Source organism: Macrobrachium nipponense, chromosome 3, assembly GCF_015104395.2.
Source record: "Macrobrachium nipponense isolate FS-2020 chromosome 3, ASM1510439v2, whole genome shotgun sequence".
NCBI classification, from domain to species: Eukaryota; Metazoa; Arthropoda; class Malacostraca; order Decapoda; family Palaemonidae; genus Macrobrachium; species Macrobrachium nipponense.
In genome coordinates, this window is record NC_087202.1 from 63,121,970 (window position 1) to 63,136,794 (window position 14,825).

Genomic DNA, 14,825 nt, shown 5'->3' on the forward strand with positions numbered 1-14,825 from the left:
TTAGTTCCTCGTTGGAGGAGTGGTTTACGTGCTCACCTACAGATTCGGTAGTTCCGAGTCCGAATTCCCCGCTCTGCCAATGTGGAATCAGAAGAATTTGTTTTTGGTGATTAGAAATTAATTCCTCGATTTAATGTGGTTCGGATCCCACAATAAGCTGTAGGTCCCGTTGCTAGGTGACCAATTGGTTCCTAGCCACGTATAAATATCTAACCCTTCGGGCCAGACCTGGGAGAGCTGTTCATCAGCTCAGTTGTCTGGTTGAACTAAGGTCTACTTTAAACCAAAGAAGGCAAAGTGCTTCTTCTCGCTGAGGATATGGAAAAGTGTTCATCTCGAAAATTTCTTCTTGAATGAAACTAACTTGGAGATTTTGGATTTTCCCTCGACATGGGCGGAAGAGGTTTCCATTTCAATCTTAGGAATTATATTCTGCTTGCTGCTAGTTTATGCAATATATTAGGTCTGTTATGATGAACTATGGACTTTGGAATTCTAGGGAAAATAGTGGCAGAGGTTGGGATAATTATTTTATGAAACTGCTGGATATACAAAATATGTAAAGTGAGGAAACTTTAATTTTCTTCGGATTATCGTCAGTTGTCTAGGTCTTCTCAGTCCTCTGAACAACGTATTACGATTCCATTTCGAAAAATTTCAAAATTACCGTTTTACCCTGGAATTCATTCCGAATGCTGAGAAGCAGCGGTTATTTCCCTGTCATTTCAATCCAAGTGTAAAATGTTCCTCTCGGAATTTCACCCCGTCCTCAGGCCATTTACTTTTCTTTCATCTTAATCATGTTTAATCGCAAACAGTAATTTTTTCGCGATTAGTGGAATTAACTCAGCAAAGAAAAGAAGGTTATTTAATCGCCGCTGGATGCTTTCATTAGTGAACTCGTTCTAGGTCTTTTGCTGTCGAGATCGTATGCATTGCTAAGACGTCTCTTTTTTTTGTGTGATATTTAAAACATTTGGGAAACTTTACATAACGGAATGCATGGGTCAACAGAAGCATCGCGATCTTTTCATGAAACGATCCCAGGTAACATGTTTCGCAGTCTGTGGCCTCCCACGAGGAAGTGTTCATATTCTCAGTTTATTGGTCTGGTAAGTCTAGTGGGTTTCGTTCCATCGTAATTATTGAAAAGCTAAGGCAGGAAACTAAAATCAAATATGGAAATGAACTGTCCCTGGAAGCATAAGGGAGTATGTGTGTGTGTGTGTGTATGTGTGTGTGTGTGTGTGTTTGTGAGTGTGCCACAACCTTTCAGGATTCTTGGAAAGTTACACTCTTGAAGACTACCTTACTTTTTCATTTATTTTTGCCTTCGTGATTTTCAGCTAATTGTCTCGGGAAAATAGACACTCAATTATATGAGTGAGGTGCAGTTGCCAGGCCAGAGGGAAGGGAAGATCGTGTACCTACAGGATTGAAGGAATGAGGGCATTGTTATCTCCTACTCCTTACATTGACTTTTTGTTTCCGTCCGTCTAGTGGCTTCTAAAACTGACCTGAGGGCCAGGAAGAGAAACTGGAAGAGACATCAAGTCAGGGTAAAGTGGACAAAGTGAAATTGTCTGTTTATTTATATATTATTAACTATATTATTATTCTCCTTAATAGTTACCTAAATATTTTTCCTTGTATCATTTACTAAAAAAATATTGAAGCCACAATCCACAGTGAGTCTCTCTCTCTCTCTCTCTCTCTCTCTCTCTCTCTCTCTCTCTCTCTCTCTCTCAGCCCATCAGGAGTCGCTTTTGCATCCTCTTTCCGAAGGGTGCTGCATGGACTTTTGTGATTGGCTAGAAGCTATCTGGACGGTTATCACTTGTCAGTCAAACTGTAGCCATTGGCTTTGTTGAGCCATGTTTGGTCGTCCTCCGGCAAAGACGTATTGTGACCACGTCACCCAGAATAATTAAGATATTGGCGTTTATGAACGTGAGTTGGTTTGTTGTGTTAAGAACTCGCTTAATATGCACTTGTGAGAGTATAGGTTTATGGTTACACAGATTTTCGATTCGTTTTTTAGTTAAGCCGAGAGGAACATGTCTATGTTGCTTTCCAGAGGCCTCTGGTGAGGAATTTTATCCTTATATGAAAGGATGTGATTGTATAGTCCCACTGAAGGAAGCTGAATTTCATGTTCATGAAGCTACTGCCTTGCAGTAGGCCAATACTAGAGCTTAGAATCCCAAGATCATGATAAAGGATTGAGCTGGTATGCAGTCATGAGTATTGCATCACCGGTTATATTTAATTCGTACTTGAAGAGCGATGGTTCATTGCAGTGTGCAAGGAATCAATATATTGTGAGAGAGTCCATATCCCGTTCAGTTAAATTGATCAGTTCTACCTGCAGAAAATGTACGTGCGATGACGATTTTGGCTCTTAGTCTCCATGGGCTTGTGATTCCTCGTTGTAACCAATTGCATTCTGCTATCTTACAATTTCTGCTGTAGTTTTCTTCTTTGGAGGGACGGGGATCATTTAATGGAAATCTGATGTTAGGGTTAATAATGATGATGATGAGAACGGTAAGATGTATGTAATTGGGGTTTGAAAAGGTTGATCCTCATCCATCCAACTTGTACTTTGCGCCAATAGGACCTGGGATTCTCTTCGAAACTGTAATCAAAACCAACATTGCTTTCCGAAAGCGCCGTTTTATTTAAATTGAATTACTAATCAATCGATATTCTTCGTGCCCCTTAAACGCCACTTACGTAATGACGGTTGGTCATTATGGTGAACCTCAGTTTTAAAACTGTTGCGGTTAGGAGGACGTCGTATTGCGTAGGTTAGTTATTAAAAGCCGTTTTACCTCTGTTGTAAACTTTTAAATATTTCAGCGCTGAGTTTCATGCTCTGTTTCTAGATACACCAGTTTCGGAACACTCGGTAGAATCTGTGTTGGGTTTCTCCATAAAAGTTACTTCGTTGTTACTGCTCATTGTAGATGGCCTTGTGGCAAAGGTGGATCTTGTCCATACGAGTAATGATCTTTGCTAAAGTAAAGGGAATAGGATGAGTAGGATTCTCTATCCTTTGGAGAGTCCTGGTGCTCGTCAGTTGAAAAGATAATGTAATGTAAATATTGTGCAGCTTCCCCCGTGCCTGACGACCCTGTCACTTTGACCCAAAGAAATGCCCGTAGCCAGATAAATAGTCATTTTTCCTAAATAACTTTGTCTCACTGAGAATAGCCTTGTCACTGTGGCATTCTGTACTTGCTTCCAATCATCGCGACACAAAGTAATCAATCTGTATCATTTGCTAGTAAAATCACTTAAAACGTTAACTTTGCTGAATATAAGATTGAATGAAGAAAATTTAGTCCATTGCTATCTTACAGGTAATGGTAGCGGTAACTACCATAAGAGAGTTCAGGGTTAAGCTAGCCAGGGGCGAGGTCAGTTGTTGATGACCTTCTTCATAAATGTTACTTGGTTGTTAGCTCAAGAAACATTCATAAAATGTCATGATCTTCGAAGTTTCCGGGGGAAAGGGAAAGTTTCTTTTAACTTAGTGTTGAAGTCTATGGTTACGGCGATGGATGTAACATGACAAGTGTGTCTAATTTTCCTTTATTGTATTGCAATATTATCCTTTTCATTCCACGGTAATAGAGGCAATGGCTCAAGTATTCTGCGCCGCTAGTACCGGCAAGTGTACCTGTAACATACTTAGTGGTAATACCTGTATTAACAAAGGTCTACCAAATGGTGTGCAGTCTAACAATTTGATAGCCCCTGAGATGAGAAATTGACGCGGCAAGGTACTTCCACCCCGTGTGGCACTAGCAAGATCAAGAGATTTCGTATCTGATGCAATCGTAGCATCACGACATCAGTAAGGATGTGCACGTAGTTAGAATAGGGCGTTCAGTTTCATAAAACCATATGTAGGTATTAGAATACCTTGTGGCAATGGGAAAACATGATCATTTCTTGCAGTCGATACATTCAAGTCAGAAGTCTAATTTATTTACTTGTGTTGTACGAAAATAGGACACATATTGCCGTATGCAAATCATGAGCTAAAATTTCCCTTAAATTTTTTCCGTCACAGCGCCTCGAGTCTTGTGGTAAGACCAATGGGCGCGGGATTCCCTGTCTCCAGAATAAATAGTGAATTGTCCCTAGAATTAAACATTGCTGAAGGACTTTAGACTTGAAAAAACGGCTGTGACATTTCAAGTGTCCCCATTTCTCCCCGATTGGCAACACACTTTCTCCCTATCAGTGGGTAGAAGTCTCTTCACTGAGGAAGTGTATACGGAAATGGTTTGAAATATATTCAAAGGGTTTCGGTGGCTATCTGCAGTACGTGGTTACGGTGGATGTGACCCAATGATTCTTTAGTTTCTAATCTGATCAGGATTTAACTATATAATCAGTATTGGGTTATGCTGATACGCGTTTAAAGGTCTCGGCTTGTCTTGATGGAAAACACAAAAGACGGAGGAGGTGGTGGTGATTGTTGTGACGTCATCAATTATTTTGTAAGGTCCTTCTTTCAGTCAAGCACGTGGGATACAATTTTATTTATTTTTCTTATTTAATAACTGCCTTTTTCTTACTTATTATTAAATAGTGTGCCATTAGTTTCATTCGCTTTTATTTAGATTAGACGTCGATTAGTCAAGGCTCGTTATGGTTATAAATTTTATGAAGGCTGGTGAGGATCGGATCTGTTTTTGTTTCCTGCGTTTGCCAGGGTCATTTTTCACTCTTGTCTGGACGGTTTTCGAATTAATGAGGAGACATGAACAAAGTACAGAAAATGTGTTCTTTCATGTGCATGACCTTTTGAAAATCTGTAGGGTGCTTTCTGTACCAAAGTGTCTCAAGTTTTGGAAATGAACGTATTATTTTTGTTTTTTCTTCTTAGTTCATGGTAATAAAACTTAGATTTAACACCTTACCATAAGTAGTATGGGTATGTTTACAAATTATCCGTATGAAATTTATGACAGTGTTAGAATGTTAAAGTAATGAAAAACTTTTCTTTTCCAGACCGATAGAGAGATGAACTACCTTTCCCAAGTTCATATCCAGCATCCTGATACCCTTTAACTCTATATAGCTACCGGCTGTCGTCCCCATTCAAGGTAACTGAATTATTTTAAACCATTTCTAATCTGAGGTTTTTACATGCGATATTTCTTGCCATCAGATGGTGACTTAGAGGAATAACGATATCAATAAATCTTTGGATAGCTGGACTCTCAGAATGAAAATTGTTGTCATAAGCTTTCCATATTTCAAGCGGGAGTTTTTATTTATTTATTTAAATGGGTTGGCCTGACAATATAAATCAGTAAAGTAGCCATATTCAGGAACTTCAATAACGTGAAATTACGTGGGTTTTTGAAAACGCCTGTCTTTCTCCAGAGCCATATGTGAATTAACATGAAGGGAAAGTGACAGGAAAAACAATCATTCTTTTATTTTTCGCCCCTTTTTTTATTTTCTCATAGTCTCCTATATGAAGAGAGACTAGAGGGACCATATTAATTTTCATTCGGCAATGGGAGATGTGCGTACTTGAGTATTCCATTTTTGGGTAATTCAACCCTCCATTTGGATTAGATTGTTAGAGAGGAGATTGTGTAGAGAACCCCTGGAAAACCAGGGACTTGAATAGAGGGTGAGGTTGAAGCTCTCCTTCCGCTTGCGATACCAGTGCCAACTCCCTTGTATGCCTGGGCTTGAACACGTGGTTCCTGTCTGGCCTCCTTTATGTGTAGAAAAAGGAACTGGATTCGAATTTCTGCTGTTAGTGGAACTGACGAGATGAGGAGTAGTTGCTCAGTTTCATTGACCAATATTTGTCGATGACGTTTGATTCCAAAAGCAGAAGTCTTGTTTTTCATGATATGCTGTGTTATACTTTCGTGTTACGTGCTACTGAATCTTAAGAGCCTTGTCTGTAAAAACACCCTATAACAGTTTGTGAGGGTAAAGAAAGGGAAGTTGAGTTCAATTATTCTCCAGCATAAAGAAGTTCAATTGTAGTAATGTGGAATTTTGCAGGTGAAGCCAGGAGTGCTACCTTTCGAAGGACGGTGTGGAGAATCAAAAGGCCGTCTAGATCCCCAGGGAAGTTATGCAGGAGTAACTTGGAATCTTCATCCATATATCGTATGTTTACCCTAAGCATACTATCAACCGTCAGCAGATATTGCGTATGTTTACCCTAAGCATACCATCAACCGTCAGCAGATATTGAAGTTTTAATGTGGACCATAAACAGACGAGGAGGAGAAAACACGGGCTATCTTCCAACACCCCCTTGATCCCCAACACGGGTGTTCACTGGAAAGAGCTTTGTCTACAAAAATTCAACAACTTTGGACTTGAACTAGTTGGCTTTGAGTGTACAGCAGGCTCAACAATCAAATTACTTGTAATTTGGTACAAAATCTTTAAATGCATCATATAAATATTCAAATTACAAAATCTTTAGATGCATCATATAAATATTAAATTGTTTCAGTCAATTTCCCTAATCTTATAGGCAATTAAAGAACGTCAACGGCTATTTGATAAATTTTATTGCATTAAAAAGTACTTTTCACAGCTTTGGTAACATGTAAGGCACAATTTATTAAAATCTAACCGCTGCCGCCCACAGCAAAAAAAAAAGTAAAATAAAACAAAAAAAAAAATAAAATAAAATAAATAATTAAAAATAAAAAGTGAGGCGTCCAGAAATTTTTTTTTAAACAGCCCTGGATTACCGACTTGCGATTACATTTTATACGCCGATCTTCTTTCTTGTTTCGGGGATCTTCACCACCACAGTTCTTTTATCGGCGATCCTCTTGTAATCACCACCTCAGTTCCTCGGGCCGGGGATCCTCTTGTAGTCACCACCACCGCCGCAGTTCCTTTGGTTGGCGATCCACTTGTAATCACCACCTCGGTTCCTTTGGCCAGGCTGATTTTTCTCGCGGTTCTCTCTCTTCAGCCTGTAAAATAAAAAGATCATTAATACGATATCTGCAACTACCAAACTATGTCAGGCAAAATTAATATGGTCTCTGCAACTTGAAACCGTAAAAGGGACTATATTATAAGGCAAAATTAATATGGTCTCTGCAACTTTAAAATGTACAAGGGACTATTCAAGGCAAATTCGGTATGTTCAATTTAAACTGGACAAGGAACCTATAGAAAATTTATTATGGTATCTGCAACTTGAAACTGTACAAAGAACTATAAGGCAAAATTAATATGGTATCTACAACTTGAAATTAATATGGCATCTGTAACTTTAAATTAATATGGCATCTGCAACTTGAAACTACAAGACACTGTACAACGCAAAATTAATATGGTATCTGCAACTTGAAACAGCATTTTTTTTTTTTTTTTTAATTTTGCCTTGTACAAAGTTAAAGAAGAAAAGTGCGTACTTGGAAGAACACGATAAAAACAAGACCCTCTCTTCATAGAGTATCAGTATCTATCTCCCCCCCTTGCCAAGCTTCAAGTTCATTTCGACCAACAGATCGAGAAAATAATATAATACCCAATGAAAAGAGGAGCTTGTATGTTATGCTGTTTATCATACTCTATTTACTTTCTTGGTTAATTATGGTTTGCAATTACATGTTACTACAAGTAATTATAGCACAACGAGTTGATAATTTTCATCCAAAATAATCTGAATTAACTCTGAAGAAAAGCATTTAAACTAAAATTTATAAACGTATTGGACTATTTGACATCTCGCTAAAAATCCTACCAATTGAAACGTACGGGATGACATAAAAAGCCTCTTACACTAACATAAGGACTGTTGCAAGTTCGTCAATGGGCCAGACCGGTTATTAATCGTATAGGCACGCACAACACCATTTAAAAAATACAGCGAGACTAGCAAAAACCAGATGGCTATTAAATTTCTTACAACTATACAACCGTTATATGAATGCAAAAGACTCCTTTATAACAAGTTCACTAAATCACACTTCGCAGGCTTTTTAAATAGCAAAGGACTGGACTAAGATGGGGAAAAAAACTGCATAAAGCTGAGCTTAAAGCCAATGCACATTACACACTTAAAACCTATTAAGAGCTTAATTGTTATCACTGGAAAAAGGAGGCTAGAGAAGAAGAGAGAGAGAGAGAGAGAGAGAGAGAGATAGGAGAGAGAGAGAGAGAGAGGGAGAGGAGAGAGAGAGAGAAGAGAGTTCAGAAGCTGCTTACCTATGTAGAGGTACGTGAATTTAGTTAGCTGTCCTCAAGAGAGATCATGGAATCCATCATCATCATCTAAACCCTTAAATTTAGGACAATCCGAGTACCACCACTACCATCATTAGAGGACCCCAATTCCAGGCTAAAGAGAACCAAAGCAGAACGTCGTCCTGCAATGTAAAAGGCTCCAGTAAAAAATCAGTAAAATGTTTAAACGCACTGTTAACAGCACTATTAGTGTAAGCATAGCCTGTTGGTGAAGGCCGCTAACGCCTTCCCCATCAAGGGGAAAAAAAAAAAAAAAAAAAAAAAAAAAAAAAACAAAAAAAAAAAAAAAAAAAAAAAAAAAAAGTTATTCAGATTTGTAACAAAGCAACAGTAGTGAAAGCACCAGCAAGTAAAACACGTCTCCAGTTACATCTAGAGAGAGAGAGAGAGAGAGAGAGAGAGATAACATTATGAAATTTTATCTAAGACCAAAAGAAAGATATCCCAAATCTTTATTGAACTGAGCTTTTCCTCTGCCCATAACTACAATTGTAAGTTGAAGAATGACAGGTGAGACATGTAGAAAGTCTTGTGGAATAAAACATAAGATTCAAAATATTGATGAAATGACTACCAAAGCTGAAGGAAAGATCATTGGTGTCTGTACCTTGCCCAGATCCGGATAAAATAAGAAGGGGAGATAGACGCCTAAATTCATTATTGTGATTATTCCAATTATCCAAGTGGGTGGACTATACTGGAGACCACTAAGCATCCATTAGGTTTGGTCAATACTTGGGCAACAAGCTATAGAGTCCTGTATGAGAGGCAACGGGTCAACGGTGCGAACTCTGCCGACTCGAAGACGGCAGTTATGTTAAAATATGCCCAAGGTAACAAGCAATAAGAAAAAAAATGGAAAAATATTGATCTTCATTTAGCAAATCTTGTTTGATTGCATCCGATATTCTATTTGCTAATGCCATTCTGAGGCTAGGTAAGGATTTTAAATAAGCCTAACTTAAAAGGAGGGTAGCCGATGAGCATATGATTGTAGCGAGTGGCAGTTGGGGGAACTGAGTGCATCAAATTTCGATTTCGTGACTAATGTACGTTCTATACACGAAGAAGCTTGGGAAAGTAGATTAACAAGCCTAATCCAAGTATATGTTGACCACTAGTTAACGAATATAAAAAATTATTAAAAATCCAATCGAAATTCTTGAAACATGCCGACTGAAAGCCTTATGTTATCACGAATCAGATAGTACTGTAGTGGCACAAAGGTTAGGAACCCGGCACTGCCTTAGATTTGGTTTGTCCTTGCATGGGGCGAGAAGCCAGAATAACGAGAGTCAGGACGCTGCTAAATTGGATGCAAGTTCGAAACCACAAATGACAGGACACAGACGGACGAATGGGCATTCACATAAGAATTAAAACTTTACTAACTGATAATTATCGCACCATGCTAAGGAGCCATGATCCCAAGAAACAACACAGGAGAGAGAGAGAGAGAGAGAGAGAGAGAGAGAGAGAGAGAGAGAGAAACCTACCTAAATAGTACAAAGAATAGGTAAAAATTTAAAATGTTCATAAAAAAAAAAAAAAAAAAAAAACTCTTACGAGAATTATACTGGTCACCCTGTAAACTGAGTGTGGTCCATGATTAGTTAGTTGTCCGCACAAGGGATAATGTTATGGAGGAATCGACCACCATGTTAAAACCGAGAATTTGAGTCAATCGAGGAATACAACCACTACAACAAGTGCACACCAAGTGCAAGATAACGACAATCAATGCAGAACGTCTTGCAATTTTAAATGCTAAAGTAAAAACCTCTTGCAGCTGGAGATTCAAACTAGCTGTCAAAATGGCACTATAGAGTGAGCATAGCCAGCATGAAATGTATTGACCCAATCTCAAAAAAAAAAAAAAAATCTTCCTTGCTAAACCAATTGCCATCAACTGTCATGAGTAGGGCAAGGCAAGCATCGTTCTCTGTGCAAACAATTGTGGGGCTCTCAGTGAAGGTTGCCAACGCCTCCGCCATATAAAAACACCAGGAGTTGCTCAAATTTGCCACAAAGTAATAGTCTAGTGACACCAGCAGTGGGTGAACTTAGTGGCTTGATCAGCTTAACACCTCTCTCCTTGAACATCTAGGTGTGTCAAGTCTACCTTTGTGCTAAGCTTGACTGAAATCCCTTCAATAAGGACGTAACAACGGAAAACCCAAACCCAGACTTCGTTAGTAATGGACTTGTATACATTAACACCCAACCCCCCCTCACAATAATTCGATTAAAAAAATACCAATTCAGTAAGTTAGTAACTTTGAGGAAAGTATTTTTTCTTCACGATAAACAAGGAGGCTAAGTGATTGTGTTCTTGACCAATAGCCTCCTGAAAGCGCCTGTGCAACCAATCGAGAGAGAGAGAGAGAGAGAGAGAGAGAGAGAGAGAGAGAGAGAGAGAGAGAGAGAGAGAGCGAGAATTCTAAACAAGGAACTATGAGAGGTGCATCAGATGACAGAACCCGTTTGCAGTCAACGTTATTGATTAGTTGTTGATCTAGCTGCTGTTATGATGAAGATCACATTTCCTTCGTCATATCCAGAGCCTACCCGTTGCATAATTAAGTTTTAGTTTCTGGTAATACCCTGATAAATTAACTACTCCATAGAGCTTTACATATATTCTCGTACGGATACAACAGTGAATAAACACCTACATTAAATGAGTCAAAAATAACAATTTCGTCTCTGATACCGAAAACTTACTTTATACTAAGTCCTAGCTGTATAATCATGCGACAGCGTAAGCTGTGAAACAAACACTTGGCCCTATATAATAAGCTTGCCTCACTGATGTACTAGGGATTAGATATATAAAACTTACAATTCAAGAGGATTACTTTTAAAGCATTTTCGCATCATACGAAAAACAAACACTCTACTTTTTTGGTATAGCTGTTCAATTCATGGATGAGAGAGAGAGAGAGAGAGAGAGAGAGAGAGAGAGAGAGAGAGAGAGAGAGAGAGAGAGAGAGAGAGGCGGGTTAAACAGCGTATTGCTGGTAACTAGGTAATTCTAAGCCCTCATTCCGCGGTAAAGTAGACTATGGCAGTTGACATTTTCCTACGTTATTTTACTTACTGAACAAGAATTTAAAGTAATATTTATTCGGACGACCGCAATTAATCCCCAGGGGCCAGTACTAAACACGGCGAAATACATTGGACGCCCCAATCCCTAGTGGATGTCATATCCGCAGTTACGTTCCTTGCAGTCCGTGCGGAACTATTCTTTAGAATTACCCTGCAAGAAACGTAACCGCGAATACGACATCCACTAGGGATTGGGGCGTCCAATGTATTTCGCCGTGTTTAGTACTGGCCCCTGGCGGTTAATTACAGTCGTCAGAATAAATACTACTTTAATTCTTGTTCAGTAATTTAAATAACGTAGGAAAACGTCACTACCATAGTCTACTTTACCGCGGAATGAGGGCTTAGAATTACCCACGAATTTTAAGTAATCTTTATTCCGACGACTATAATTAACCCCCAAGGGCCAGTACTAAACACGGCGAAATACATTGGACGCCCCAATCCCTAGTGGATGTCATATCAGCGGTTACGTTCCTTGCAGTGCGTGCGGAACTATTCTTTAGAATTACCAATTCTTGTTCAGGAGGTAAAACTGCATAGAAAAACCGCAACTGCCACAATCTAGGCCGCCGCGGAATAGTAATATAGATCTACCCTAAGACTTATTTCACGTGATATAAACCAGTGTGGCCGTTAATCTTACTCTACGATTAAACAGCTCCCTCGGTAACCATAGTCAACGAAAATAACGGGAAATACTCGAAACAACAAAATACTACCTTCTAAATCTGTCAAAGGGCTTTCAATAATTACTAAACACTTTACCTAAGAATTCGAGACCTACCCTAACCCACAAACGCAAGTAAAGAAACTAAAATAGTGTACACAATATTTGTAAGCATGAGATTATTGGGCCATTAATCGATATTTGCCACCTTACCCAATTTCTGCTAGTCACAGATTGAACACTTCACAGAACTGACTGATTAACATCACGTTTTCGTTACAAATGTATCGCTTTATTCCACGATTGCAAATTCATGCCACTAACGGAGTTTTTAAACAGATTGCAACCTTAGTTAATCACAACAGATCACCTGGAATCGCTTTCATCACTAAAATAAGACCGATTCTCGACAATCACTGTGCTAGTTGTAACACTGGGATTCTTACTTAAACAATTTTAAATGCCTATTCTAACTAACCTTCATCAGATATTAGCCAAAATTGCGTAAAACTGTTGACACGAAAAGGGTACTTACGAAATTTTGCCTAAACAAACATTTCAAATACACAGCTAAAACATACAGTCAGCGTTCACTAGACGGCTGCCTGAGGACTGTCACCACCGTTCTTGAATTCAACCAAGATTTTTCTCTTGGCCAATCAGAGACCTCCACCAAACCTAATAAAGAAGCCATATCTATCGCCTTCTCTAATAGAATGAGGCTAAGAGCTTTGGCCAATGGAAGGAGAGTCTTTGAAAGCGATTTCCCTAATGCCTGGTGGGACTCGACACGACTTCCAAATAATTTTTTCTTTTTGAATTGTCATTGTCTACTTCAGTATCAAACGAATATTCCGTAAATAGAATGCACAGAGTGAGCTACTTAAAAATATTTAATTCATAAATCGATTAATACAGCAAAAGAAAGTAATAATTTGTAACAGTTCTGTCACAAGAGCATAATGCAGGAGATGGAAGAGCTAGAACTCAACGAGTAAACCTATTCGACCTGGGAGCAACCCATTCTTTTTTTTTTTTTTTTTTTTTTTTTTTTTTTTTTTTTTTGGTGGGGGGGGTGGGGGGGGAGGTGGGAGATTGGGAATGAAAATAAATTCATGCGTGATCACTTTTTACTTTCTGTAATACAAATACACAAGCTTCCCATTGTCCTCTCACCACCATCTACCATACTGATACTAATATGTACGTATGCATATATATATATATATATATATATACATATATATATATATATATATATATATATATATATATATATATATATATATATATATATATATATATATATATATGTGTGTGTGTGTGTGTGTTGTGTGTGTGTGTGTCCGCGTGCATGTATGCATGTATATTACGTGTGCAAGTGTGTATTGACCAACAAATTGCTGGCATTAATTTTTCGTTGGCGTATGCCACAAGCCTTACAATTACTGAAATTTGTTCATGTCAGATGATTTGATTCTCATAAGCACAGTCAAGTAAATTGCTGCCACATCTATGCTTTCGAAAGGAGATCATATTACGCGAAGAATCTCTATCATATCACCTCTCTTTTGGACGTCATATATGAAATGAAAAAAAGCATTCGGAAAGGATTAGTGAGTACTCGGCGTTGGGTATAATGGCTAATGGAAAAATACTACGTATAAACCGAGATAATAATAGGGAATGAATAAGGGAGATTAGATTATTATAGCGACTAAAGATATCGAGGAGACACACGAAGAGAAATGTCTCACTGTCGTTCTGCTGCAACATTGCGTCGTCGTTACTGAAGGAGACGGCCATGGCATGGACGTATTATATTACTCTGCCACTCATAAGGATTTATGGAATGTGCCATGGAGCGTCAGTAAAACTCTATTATCAGATAATTAATACCTCCTTCGCATGAACAGCAAGTTATTAAAACTTTTATAATCCTTCATCGTTCCGAAACTGATTCCAGTTAAGTTCCAAATTTCCAAGAAGCTAGAAAAAAGTCTGTCGGATTTTCGAGTTCGCTGACCAAATTTAGTTAATCCTATTCCAGGGTTCGATCAAAGCAATTCCCATAAGAAACTCCACCCAACGTTCTCTCTCTTCTCTCTCTTCCCTCTCTCTCTCTCTCGCTCTCTCTCTCTCTCTCTCTCTCTCTCTCTCTCTCTCTCAAATCTTCGTACAATTACTGACGAGTGGTTGCTTAGTACCATTTCCAGTCACTCTTACACTAGCACCATTTAATATAAGTTCACGAGCCTATCTGTCTGAAACCATCCTTAACATTTCTCTTGTATTAGGAAGCACCTAAACAAACATTCATAAAAAAAACGAACCAAACTTTAACCTCCTTGGTGGAGGAAGCAACGTCACATGCATTTCTTTCTGAGGTCTTCTCTACCAATTCTCTTTTACCCAGAAGAACACAATTAGTCTAAACTACTGGACGAACAAGCAATAAAAACCCTTGTCATTTTACCACCTTCCTTTTACTTGGAAGCGAGCGCGCGCGCGCGCACACACACACACACACACATATATATATATATATATATATATATATATATATATATATATATATATATATATATATATATATATATATATATCTGTATGTGTATGTATGCATTTAAATACACACGAACAAGTGTTAATTGTTTTCCATGTTTTAAAATATTCCCCATTTTTTCCATAAATCACCCGTTACCGGCACTGTCAATTCTTTTTTTACTGACTCTTTGACTTTTCTGGATGTTTACATGAACCTTTCATGCTGGAA

General features: G+C 38.3%; 1 long non-coding RNA gene across 1 annotated transcript; it reads right to left on the bottom strand.

Annotated features, from left to right (window-relative positions):
• Window positions 1–6,669: 6,669 nt before the first annotated feature.
• Window positions 6,670–12,667, bottom strand: LOC135222210 (uncharacterized). Its single transcript, XR_010316214.1, has 3 exons — window positions 12,585–12,667; window positions 8,230–8,390; window positions 6,670–6,986 (listed from the first exon to the last, which is right to left on the bottom strand). It is a non-coding gene; the product is annotated as an uncharacterized LOC135222210 (long non-coding RNA).
• Window positions 12,668–14,825: the final 2,158 nt, after the last annotated feature.